This window comes from Hirundo rustica, chromosome 17 (assembly GCF_015227805.2).
Source record: "Hirundo rustica isolate bHirRus1 chromosome 17, bHirRus1.pri.v3, whole genome shotgun sequence".
Lineage (NCBI taxonomy): Eukaryota > Metazoa > Chordata > Aves > Passeriformes > Hirundinidae > Hirundo > Hirundo rustica.
In genome coordinates, this window is record NC_053466.1 from 10,125,961 (window position 1) to 10,137,533 (window position 11,573).

The following is an 11,573-nucleotide window of genomic DNA, read 5'->3' on the forward strand; positions in this document are numbered from 1 at the left end:
TTGGAGTTGTACGAGCTTCTCTCTCTCTCTCTTTTTTTTTTTTTTTTAACGTCAGGAAATGATCACTGCAACAGGCTTAAAGCAGATTAGATGAGCTATAATGAAAGTCTTCTTAAGTTGAAAACCCTAAAAAAAAAAAAAAAAAAACCAAAAAAAAACCACCACCAAAACACCCAACACCCAAGCTGCAAAGACTCTTCAGATTGTCACAGTAATGTATTGTTGAGTTTAACAAATGAGACACTCCAGCAATGTTTTCTGATTTTATAACTTTATGGCAAATTAAAAAAAAGAGAGAGACTTCTAGTGTTCTATAATTACGTCCCATTTTAAGTTCGGATTGCACCTCTCCAAGACATGAATAATGTTTCAGGGAAAGAAGCTTTTCCTTCTGTTTCCTGAGGGGAATCACGCCCTCAGGCCTGAGGGGAGGGGATGCGGGGAGCCCTCCCTGAGGAAGGCCGGGTCACAGCTCCTTCCCTTTCACCAGCGCCTGGCAGAGCTGGCTGGCCACAGGCAGGGGAAAAGGAAATGTTGCACCCGAGAGAGCAAATTTTCAATCTCCGTGGTGTTAAACACTTTAAATGATTGCTGCTAAACGTCTCCAGACCGTGCCCTGGTCACCGCGCCGCTGCTTCCCCTCCATTGAAACCTGAGGGCTCCTTTCCCGCCCACCCTTCCTGCCCCTCAGCGGCGACCGAGACTGAAAGAGTTTTAATTTGTTTTAATTATGTCATCGGGGGAGAACTAGTGGTACCTGGCTGCTGGCAGCACTTAGCTGCTTCTAAAAAAACAGAATCAAGTAAGTGTCACGAACAAAGCAGAATGTAAATTCCCTGTTTCTGGAATGCCCAAGTCAGGTTTCTTCTAATATTTTCTTTAAATACAATGTGTGTAATTTAAGAAAAAACCCAACAAAATAACAAGTGCTGTCAGCGTCACTCTGTTCCATGCTGTTCCTGTAGCAGAGGTGATGAGAAAGCTGGCACAATTTCATGGGTTTGGGGGCTGTTGTTATATTTTGTGCTGTGGGATGGTGCTGAGGAGGTGCTGTTCTCGATTACAGACGTGCCAGGGAAGACAGCCTCAAGGAAACGGTAACTGAAAAGGAGAAAAAAGATCAAAGGGTGTTCAAATACTTAGAATTTATTGGATTTTTCACTGAACTCTCAAAAGCCGTGTCCTCTGATACAAGTTGAATATTGCTCAAAATATGAAAACTTCACTTTTTAAAACCAATTTGCTTCTGAAGCAACTTCTCTGAAGGTATTCCACCCACAAAGTCTGTTCCATCCATCTGGCACCTTTCTACCTTCGAGAGTACTGTGAAATTCAGAAGGGCTTATCAGAGGAAATAATTATTTGTCTTTTAGCATTTATGAGTAGATCAGTTGTGTTCTTGGGTGCACAGGAATGAAGTTACAAATATTTGTAGTTTATTCTGGAAATAATTTCTTTACAATTGCTTTGTCTGGTAACTCATTTCCAAAATCCAGTCTACTTTTGAAAGCCTATTTCCACAGATGAAAACATTTAATATTCTAAACTGACTTTTTGTTACAATTTGTTACAATAAATAGCTTTGAACCCTGGGAGGAAAAAAAAAAAAAAAAAAAAAAAAAAAAAAGGTCAAATAGTGATTTCTAAATTTATTTAATGACAAATACTTAACTTTTATTTTCCTTACAGTTCTGTGTAAGAAACTCTCCACCCTGGATATGTCCGGTAATATCTGGTTGGCACTTCCAGCAGGTAAAGGTGCCCAAGGCACTGCTCCTTACATTTTGAACCTTTGTTCTGCTGAAATCTTAGATAGGAACATGAATTTTTAAAAGAGTTTTAGGCCTTCTTAAGTGAAGATTGCAAAAAGCAAAATGTTCTCCTCCGATTTTTTTTTTTTAAGTACCTGAATGTTCTCGGTCTTTGCTCTGTTGTGCAAAAGCTACACAGCAGAGCAAGTGTTCCAGACACAGCTCAGAGTCTGCTGGGGCCCCTTTTTAGTGTGTTTGTGCTACCTCAAGTCCATGGACACAAATTCGGGGGGCCTGGAGCTTTGGATTGCTTGGAATCAGTGAATGAGCCCTTTGATCTAAAACTTGTGCAGGAAGGAATTACTGTTTTCATGTTCTTTTTAGCCTGAACTCCAGACACAGCTGAGTGATCTGAAGTCTTTTATTAATGTACCTATATAATTTTTTAATAGGCAGGAATGTGTCTTTTTTTTCCACTTGAATGAACTGATGGTTGAGGGAGTCCCAAAATTGTGCTCGTGTCTGACTTGAGGGCTTTTTATGGGTCTGTGCCTTCCTTGGGGGTGAAAGCACAGACCCAGAATAGAGGTTTATGACAGAGTGTATCTTCAGGGAAAAGCAGCTACAAGTAAGTAATTTTCTATTCCTGGGTTTGGAAATTGGATATCCTTTTCATGTTAGACACAGTAGTCTATATAATAGTCTCTCAAGAAAAAAGTTACATTTCTTATGCATTTAAGCATAACAATTTATAAAGCATGCATACATTTTGCACAGGTACTTCCTATGTGAATCTATTTGTGCACCAAAGACACTTCTGGCATACAAAGTTTTTCTACACCAGACTGGTGGAGACGCTTTTGCTCTGGTTTGTATCTCAGTAGAAAAATTTATTAGCACCCCTTCATTTTGAAAATTATGCATAAGTTTTGTAGTTTGTTAATCCATGAGCACTCAGAGCTGCCATTCTTTAAGTCTAGGCCATTGAACAAGCTCTTCTCCCACTCTGGTATTTTGATGAAGGTTGTGGTTGCTCAACTTCCTGCAAGATCTCTGTCAAACTTGAACTCAGCCATGTTTCCATGCTTGTGAGATGACACAATGCTGTCACAGGTGATGACCAGCTCAGAAAATATGTGATGATTGAAACCGAACCCTGAGACTGCACATACCTTCTCTGTGCTGAGCTGTTCTTAATTGATGCTGTAATGTTTATTTTCAGTTTGGTGGCTTTCAGTCTGATCCACAGGAACCAGGGAAGATGCTCTTCCCCTTTAGAGAATTGGGAATGGATCTGAGTCAAGGATAGGAAACAGAAACAAACAAAGCAAACAGGAACTTTAGTCAGACAGTGCTGTACAAGGTTGTTTCTTTTCCTAGAAATGATCTTCTATTGCCACTAGGCACAAGAAACTTCTGGTCCAGCAGGACATTTCTTATGGTCTTATTTAAATAAATGAACATTAAAAACCAAGCAAACAAAACAAAACACCCACACACAGGGGGTCTATCAAGAGCAGGCTTTGGCAGACTATGCTCCCATTTAGGCACTCGTACTCTTAATATGTAAAAATGTGTTGTCACCCAGGTGTCACCACTGCCACTGCAGGTGCTGCTTAAGCTGACAGCACTGAGGGTTCATCCTGCTTTCCTGTGGCACTCCCAAGTTCTGCTTGCACTCCAAACTTGCCTGCAGAGACCACTCACTCTGTTTTCTCGGAATTACCTTAAACAATTGCTAAACTGCATAATAAGCCAAGCAGTAGGTGACTCCAGGGTTTTCTGAATTTTTCTGGAAGCTTCTGACTTCATTGATGGGAGTGTTAATCTAAGGAGAGATTGCAATTGAACAGAAAAGAGTACAAAAAGATGATTTACATCTGGCAGGGTTTAGTTACAGCCTGCTGCAAATAAAACTGACAAATTACCCCTGCCAGCCCCAGCAGGGTACAAATTACACGAGTGTTTACAAGCTTCTGAGACTTTTAAGTCTTTGAAGAGCATTCACTGGGGGAAAAAAGTTGAATTAAAGCAAGCAGCAATAAGACAGACATCGATATAAAGACTTAATAATTAGGTTAAATCTAAGCAAATGTGGCAGTCGAGACAATGTGGGATATTGTATCAGCATATGTTGAAGAAAAATTAAGCTCTTGTGTTGTTTGAGATTAGCTGCATAAAAGTCAAGAAAGTTAAAAACAGCTTCTTTGCATGTACTGCCACAGAGAAACCAGAGCTCTACATTTCACAATAAAGTGAAATTTAAGTGGTTTAAATGTTGAAATATTTATGTGAAAGTAATTCCTAAATTTTATACTATTTACTTGTGGTACCATTAGATTTCACATAAGAAAGGAAGTCCCTTCTTATCCTTCTCTGCCCCCAATTATTTTTATTATTCACTTAGTCAAGTGAATCAGTTTTAGTGGATTTTTCCTTGATAAACTTGACTGTAAATAGTAATAAACTGTAAACAAAATAATAAATCCTATGTATTTTGAAGGCTGGATAAGCCATTTTAGTAAAGCATGGCTTGGTTTTGCCATAAATGCACTGTTAGTTATGTTTGCCTGCAGTCATTATTCTCTGCTAAGTTTCAGAGGGATTGTCTCCTTGAGGTCAAATTAAAGTTCTTTTGATGATAATCTGCCAAAGATCACTTTACTTCTTGATCTACAAGTTGCAGGTGCTTGGAGCTCGTTTTTGGTTGTTTTGCATTCTTTATTTTCAAATGAGTAGGAGGGGAAAGAGCTGCAAGTGTTCTCTGGGATACAAATTGCCCTCATTTAATTGGCATTAAAAGACTTGCTCAGCTTAAATAGTAACATATTGATTTGCAGGCATCTATATGAAGCAGGATGGACCACTCATATCACTGCAAGTTACAGGTTTTTTACACGTAGGTAATGTTTGTTTTTACTATTTTAATTGAATTATTTCTTTTTTAAAATCTTATTACCACTCTCTTACACTTTTAGGGATGCTAATCTGATAAATCTTATAATGCCTAGTACATGACCATGTGCAAGCACTGTCCTGTTCATCTTTGCAGCACTGATAGGTATTAGGTGGATAAATATTATTACTCTCAGGGCTAAATTATGAAAGTCAAACTGGGGATGTAAGATTAATTGTCACTTTTACAGCTGCAATTGGAACTTTGGCTGTCTCAGGGAAGTAAATATCCTACTCACCTTACTAATTCTTCTAGACTTCAGTGCTGCCTCTGCTTCTCTGATTTTATCTCTAATTTCAAAGTTGACCTACTAAATTAGAACCTCTAGGGAAAGACTTTTTGTGAGCTGTAGCCCATTACTCTGGGGGAGTGCAGTTGTTCTCTTTAACAGATGGACTGTTTATCCTGATTTTACTGAGGACATTTGTTTCCTGGGCCACATTACGATAAATGCAGATTTGCCTTCCACTGAATTTTTAATGGTAATGCAATCTGCAAAATTATGTTAAATGTATATTTTTAAATTATGTGAATAGATTTGATCTTAATGTGTTTTGATGTCATTTTTTTCCCAAGTGATTAAACTCCCTGATTTCAGTCTTTCATCCCTGCCCGCCCTACAGCAGGCAGTGCTGCTAAAGGGACAGACATGATTGTGGTCCTTTCTGTATATTATCAGCAGAGTTGTCTGTTCAGTCCTGACCAGACCTGTGCTCCAACCCACAGAGGACAGTGCTTTCTGTGAAACTGTTCTTGGATATAAAATTTGGTTGCAGAATCCCTTTTATTCCTGATGCAGAAGATGGAAAGAACACAACTTAATTTTAACATCCCAAGCAGAGTTTGAAGGGCTGGTAAGTAAGAAACCCCCTACCTGTTAAACATCCCTCAGCCATCTTCTTCTAGTCCCACAAATTTCACTCACAGCTGCATTCAAAACTAAATTCACACGTTTTCCCGTGCCTGGGTGGAAACATTTTCACAATGAAAACACTTTAGCCAGGCTAAATCTAGAAAAAAAGAAACAGCAGGGATGGCAAAGAAATCAAACCCCACAGATGTTTTAACTAAATATTGAAATAGGAAGCTGCAGGAGAACATAATTTCAAATAAGAATGACTATGCTGCTGGTTTGGATCAAAGGCCGTGTCAGCAATGCTTCTTGTAATAATTTCAGACATTATAAAAGGAGATATATTAGGAAAAAAAGCAGAATGGAAAGTGCAAGAAATAAAGAAGAAAACTGGAGTTTTCTTCTCCAGGGCAGCAACTTTTTAATCTCAATTAAAGCAGTCAGGGTAGCAGAGCAGCATGCTAATACTTACTACAGAGAGTCAGTGAATACAAATGACCTTTGTGGATTTGGTTTTTGCTGCTTTTCCTCCTGATTGAAAAGGACACCCAGCAGTTGTCTTAATTGGATGTTAATTGATACATATTCACAGGAAGTAGAATCTGTGATCTTGCCGCGTGTTTGTATGAAAGTGTATAATGGAACAAAGTGTGAGGAAGTTTTTGTAATGATCACAGTGACATAGCAGAGTTGTAGGAATTTTAAAATTATCTCTGAAATGTTTGAGGAGTCATTACCAGAACAGACTTAGCTGCATTCATACAGCTTTAATATTCTGCCTTACACATTAAAAATGTAATTAAACTAAAGATAAACCTTATAATTATGACCTCATACCTCCTGTCAGTAATGTTCTCTTACACTTTCTTGAGTCCTCATGATGATATAAAAGAGGATGATGAGACAGAATGCAAACGACTCATCTTTCAAAACTACCAGTTCCCAGGTATGAAATGCTTCCTGATGAGCTGTGTCCAGTCACCCCAGGAGACCCCAGTCCCCTTCTGGATATCCTTGTGCCCCCACACAGCATGAAAACATGGGGAGGAATTTGTTCACTACTTCCCAGTGTTGGAATACAGTAGGAAAAGACACCACCTTTGTCCTTGAGCATTCGAATATCTGTGGCTTTGAGCTAAGAATTATGTTTCCATTTCTATTGCTATTTTTACTAGAACTGAGTAAACTCAAGCAGCACAGTGCCTTCAAAATGACATTGAGCTCCGAGGGAGATCCTCTCTTATTGCTTTGTTCCAGTGACACCTGTAAATGGGATCCAGAAGTAATGTTAAGTAATCCATGCTTGCATGAGGATACACTGTATGAGAACCAAGAAAATAGAAGTCTTTATAATTAACAAATTGCAGAAGCATTAAGAACAGTTAGACAGCAAGACAGACTACAAAACTATTGGAAACTTGCAGTGCTTAATCCGTAAATAAAAGCAGATTGCCATAAACCACTTCTGAGACCAATTCAGCCCACCAAGACCATGCAAGTGTACTGGACATACTTCTGTTCACAAAAAATAGTATTTAAAACTAAGCATATTGCTTCAAATGAAACTGGCTGAAAACACCTTTTTTGTGTGTGTAAAAAGGGGGTACGAAAAATGATAGAAACTGGAAACTCTGCAAGACAGATATCTAAGCCCAGGTGCCATGTAAAAAAGGACAAGTTATGGTCATCCTCAGCATCTAGGAATGGGCAGCTTTGAGCCAGCCAAGCCCTTACCTACAGAGGGCACATGGAACCTCTGCATGGAATTAGCCAGAGTTTGAGGGAAATGCCTTCTTTGCTCCTGTTTCCCTGGGCTGTGCTGGTTAGATAAAGCGAAATGTCAACCTGCTGGCAGTTCAGCAGTGTTCAACTGGCTGCTTTTTCTGGTTTAAATTAGGAACTGGATGGCTCTTTAAAATGGTTCAAGTTTCCTGAAGGCAGATGTCTAAGAGTCACTCTGCATGCAGAAAGCCCAGCCTCTCCTAATCCATCCTTTCTGCCTGGAACAACAGACTGACTGTAGAGAGCAGTTTCTCCTATTTCTTTTCCTGATACCGGCTGTGGATCTCCCTTTAGCAGAAAACCATTTCAATGTGATTGAAATGGCAGCCTGTACTGAAAGGCTTAATGTGTTATTTTTGGAGTTGTGGTTACGACCTTGTCTGTCCTTACCTGTGAATGTGTCCCTGTGCTACTCGAATGTATGCAGACAGAAGATGTTTAGTGTTTAGGAGTGTGATAAGCTGGCATCCCTTAGTGCATACATTCACTGGAAGGTACAGCAGAGTCTATAGGAACAGGCAGGAGCGGCAATGTCGAGTTAAGAAGCAAAGACAGAGCGAGGCAGTGCTGAGAAGGTGAAGTGTTTATCTGCCGATTTTAGTTTCCAGTGTATTTAATACTTTATAATGTCAGTTGCTTGGAAACCAGTGTTTTGTGCCCTTTTGCTGCATGGCAGAAATCACTCTAATTGGCATGTTTCTAGCACTGTCACTGCTGGCAGTTTGCAGCTTTTTTTTTTTTTTTTTTCTCCAGAAGCAAAATTTTTCTTTTACATGAATGATGGCTCACATTAATTAGACAGCAGTCATGGGGAAAGACAGCCATTTAAGTGTATGGATGTATGAACCATTAACTCTATCATCAATCACTGGGACGACTGCTATTCCTATCAGCATTTCTGCCTTTCCAGAGGCTGTTCCTTTGAATCTCAATACCTTTCCTTTTAGGCAGAAATATTTGTTTATATTTGGGATTTCTTAAGTGGAAATAGTTCAGCCTTATTAGATTTTACTACTTATCTAAACACAGCAGTGTAATCCCACATTTCTGGTACCCCAGTGACACATTGTCACTGGATGTTTGAACAGTGCTGACATGTAAAATAAGGTTTCATTATCAGCAGTAAATTATCATTGCTCTGTAAATACCTTAATGTAGTAAAGCAGGACATTAAGTCATGAGAACTGTTTTCTACTTTCACATGAATATCTTGAAGCAGCATTATTTCCTGATGGAGGATCAGGGTCCTCACTGAAATCCTGCTTAATAAGCAGTGAGTGTTTATTGGTAATCAAACATAAAGTCATTATTGTACATTCTTACAATAGCAAATGGAAACCCCAGAAATCTCCGGAGGGGGTGTTGGGTTTTTTTGGTTGGTTGGTTGATTGGTTGGTTTTTTTCTTTTGAAGTTTTGATAATAGCTTACCCACAGCTTTTTGGAAAAAAAATTAAAGCAAAGCTCTGAAATCTCATGGGGCAATTTTTCTGCCCTTCACCAGTATAAAACTGACTTTTTGGTGCTGCTCTGGAAGTACTTTGCCCACTCACCTTTCTTTATGTACTTCTGAGACAGGTTTCTGTAATTCCTAGCAGCCAAACGTGTTTGGGCTTGTCAGTATTAGAGAACCTCCTCATTTTCCACCAAGGGGTTCTGTTTCATTTCACAACGGATGCAGCATCTGTGTTTTAACATCTTTGTAGTTAATTGAAAACCACTCTGAGACACTTTAAATATGCAGTACTACGTGAATGCATCTACCTGTGACATCTCCTATCACAGTGTGGGTGGTGTTTTGACTGTTGAAGATCTTTATTTCCTGCCACACAACCTTCTGTGAATGTACCACAAATTTGCCCGTGTCTTACTTGAACTTGTTTCTGACTTATTTCCTGGTCAGATTTCCATGGATAATGTGCCTCTTTCCCATTATGCAAATCCTGGGTTTTTTTCTAAGCAGACATTTGAGTACAGAATGTTGTACTCATCTGCAGGAGAATAAAATGGGAATCAACATCCGAAACAATGTGGGTATTCCAGATTGTGTGTCTTCAACTGCTCCAGACAGATGTTGATGTGGTGCTACTTGAGTTCCTTGGCAGAATCATCAGTGGTTCAGCATGGAAAATGATCACAGATGTGTGATCTTCTGTGTGTTGGTACCTACATTTAATAGATTTTTAACGTTATCATCTGGTCTTCACCAAATTAAAGAAAAGTGGGTGGATGAATGTTTACTCATTTGGTTCTTAGTGTGTAATTATTCAGGCATTGAATGGGAGCAGTCACCACTGTGTTCCTGATTCCTTGTGTGGGCATCTCTAACTTGGCTGTGAACACTACCAAACCAGAATTTATAATTAATTTGTGTTAATATCTACATTTGAACTGTGAGTAGTTGCAAGCTTTTTCTGTGCACATGAGCTTTCAGAGTATGACCCAAATGTAGAGCTCAATAGTAAGACTTGCTGGCTCAGACTCACCACCACATAAATTCAACTTCAGGGCTTTTGATAATTTCAGAAATAAATTTCAGGATAATGTGTGCGCTCTGTAATAATTCACTGAATAATTCTTAAGTGAACAATGCCCTAATTCTCATTTACAATGAGACTGCCTTACATTGCTCAGGAAAGGTGATAGAACAGTCCTAATATAAATAAATTTGGGACATACTGGCATGGATATAAATTACAGTGCTGAATGTAAGGCCCTGCAGTACCGAGTGAAATGGTCAGCAGCTCCACTATTTGCTGATAAGAGAATGGAACACTGGTGTAAATCAGTATCACTGTTGACAGTGTACAAGAAATGCAGGGTTTGCTCTCCTATTGTTCTGTGTGTGCTCTGTAAATAAGAGAAGCACTGTGTACCTATGGATTTTCTTTTATCTTGGCAATTCCTGCAGTATCACAATTATTTGCTACTTAGCTGTTACAGCACCTTGTCAGCAAGTTAAGGGACATGGAAGAATTGTTTTAGCCATTAAAATGCAGCAACAGCTCCAGTGGAGTCTCATGTGTTCTAAAGCAGATACATTCAACATATTTTGGGGGACTGGAAGGATTTTTTTTTAAAAAGTGTCCTATTAAAAGTGAAACAGCAGTTAGGGCAGTGATGTGTAATCAATTGAAATCTGATTAATGCAGTGTAAACATTTGTGCTCATGCAGAGAATTGCCATAACATCCTGAATCCTTCAGCTTGTCAGAACTTCCATTTTATTATATGTTCAAAAAAACAGACCCTCCCGTACCATGGTGCCCAAAAACTACAGAAGAGTGTAGATTTCAAGTCTAATCCAAATGAAGTCAGCTTCCTGCTCTCCCTTTTTCCTTCACTGGATATTGCTTCAAATTCTTCAGGGTCCAGATGCTCACTGTCCTCATTTGAGATTTGTGATGGGATCACAGCTCATGATGGCACGGCTGCAAATAATGCAGAGTGCTCATTTAGAAGGTTTGCAGTGGGTTTTAATACAGTTTTAGTCTGCTCAAGAAACAGTTCAGCTGTATTTGCTGTAGTTTCAAAGTTGTTGCCTCCTGCACTTTCTGCTTTATAAAAAAATGGATTGTTGTACTACATTTTCTGCCACAGAAAATACTTACTGGCAATAGATGCAGTGTGAATTAAATTGCACTTGTTTTTCACCTGGGAGGCCTTAGCTCCTCTCCAGTTTGCCACTTCCACAGCAAGTCAGGTTCCTCCCTACACGCTCGGCAAGGTCTGGCCTGGTGCCCAAAGAGGAGCTTTTATGGGTCTAGCAGGGAATTGCTGCAGATGCACATTGAAATGCTTTTATGAAAATAAAGGAAATGGCCCTTAGCCTGTGCTCACAGTGGCTTTCAGAGCAGTGACACACAGGTTTCATTTATACTTACAATTGGCTGTAAGCCTCTGGAAAAGGCTGGATTCTTTCCAACGGTGTCTGGAGCAGAAGATGTTCTGTCATTAGCTTTGTTGATATAAAGGCTGATTCCATTAAGGTAAAATTTGAATAAGCCATTTTATGAAATGGTGGCTAACAATTTCCATGATCAGATAAATACCTACGTATACTTTGCTTGATAGCTACCTAATTACTTTATTTACTGCTTAAAATATTTGTGCACCAGGAATCTTCAGCCTTAGAGAGAGAATCAAGCTGGTGTAAATTGTCTGCAGCTCCAGCCTCAGGGAACGGGGCAGAGGGGAAAGGAGGAGAAAGAGTTAATGAGGCTGAAGCACCTGG

The 11,573-nt window shown here is 39.3% G+C and overlaps 1 long non-coding RNA gene across 3 annotated transcripts; it reads left to right on the plus strand.

The window, feature by feature from the left end:
• The first annotated feature begins 1,689 nt into the window (after positions 1 to 1,689).
• On the plus strand, positions 1,690 to 11,491 carry LOC120760683 (uncharacterized). Of its 3 annotated transcripts, none has more exons than XR_009208407.1 (4): positions 1,690 to 1,752; positions 4,592 to 4,654; positions 5,484 to 5,561; positions 6,500 to 11,491. It is a non-coding gene; the product is annotated as an uncharacterized LOC120760683 (long non-coding RNA). The 3 variants fall into 3 exon arrangements; XR_005703443.2 differs by having other exon boundaries at positions 1,739 to 1,752; positions 5,390 to 5,561; XR_005703442.2 differs by having other exon boundaries at positions 1,739 to 1,752; positions 4,592 to 4,650; positions 5,390 to 5,561.
• The last annotated feature ends 82 nt before the right edge of the window (positions 11,492 to 11,573 follow it).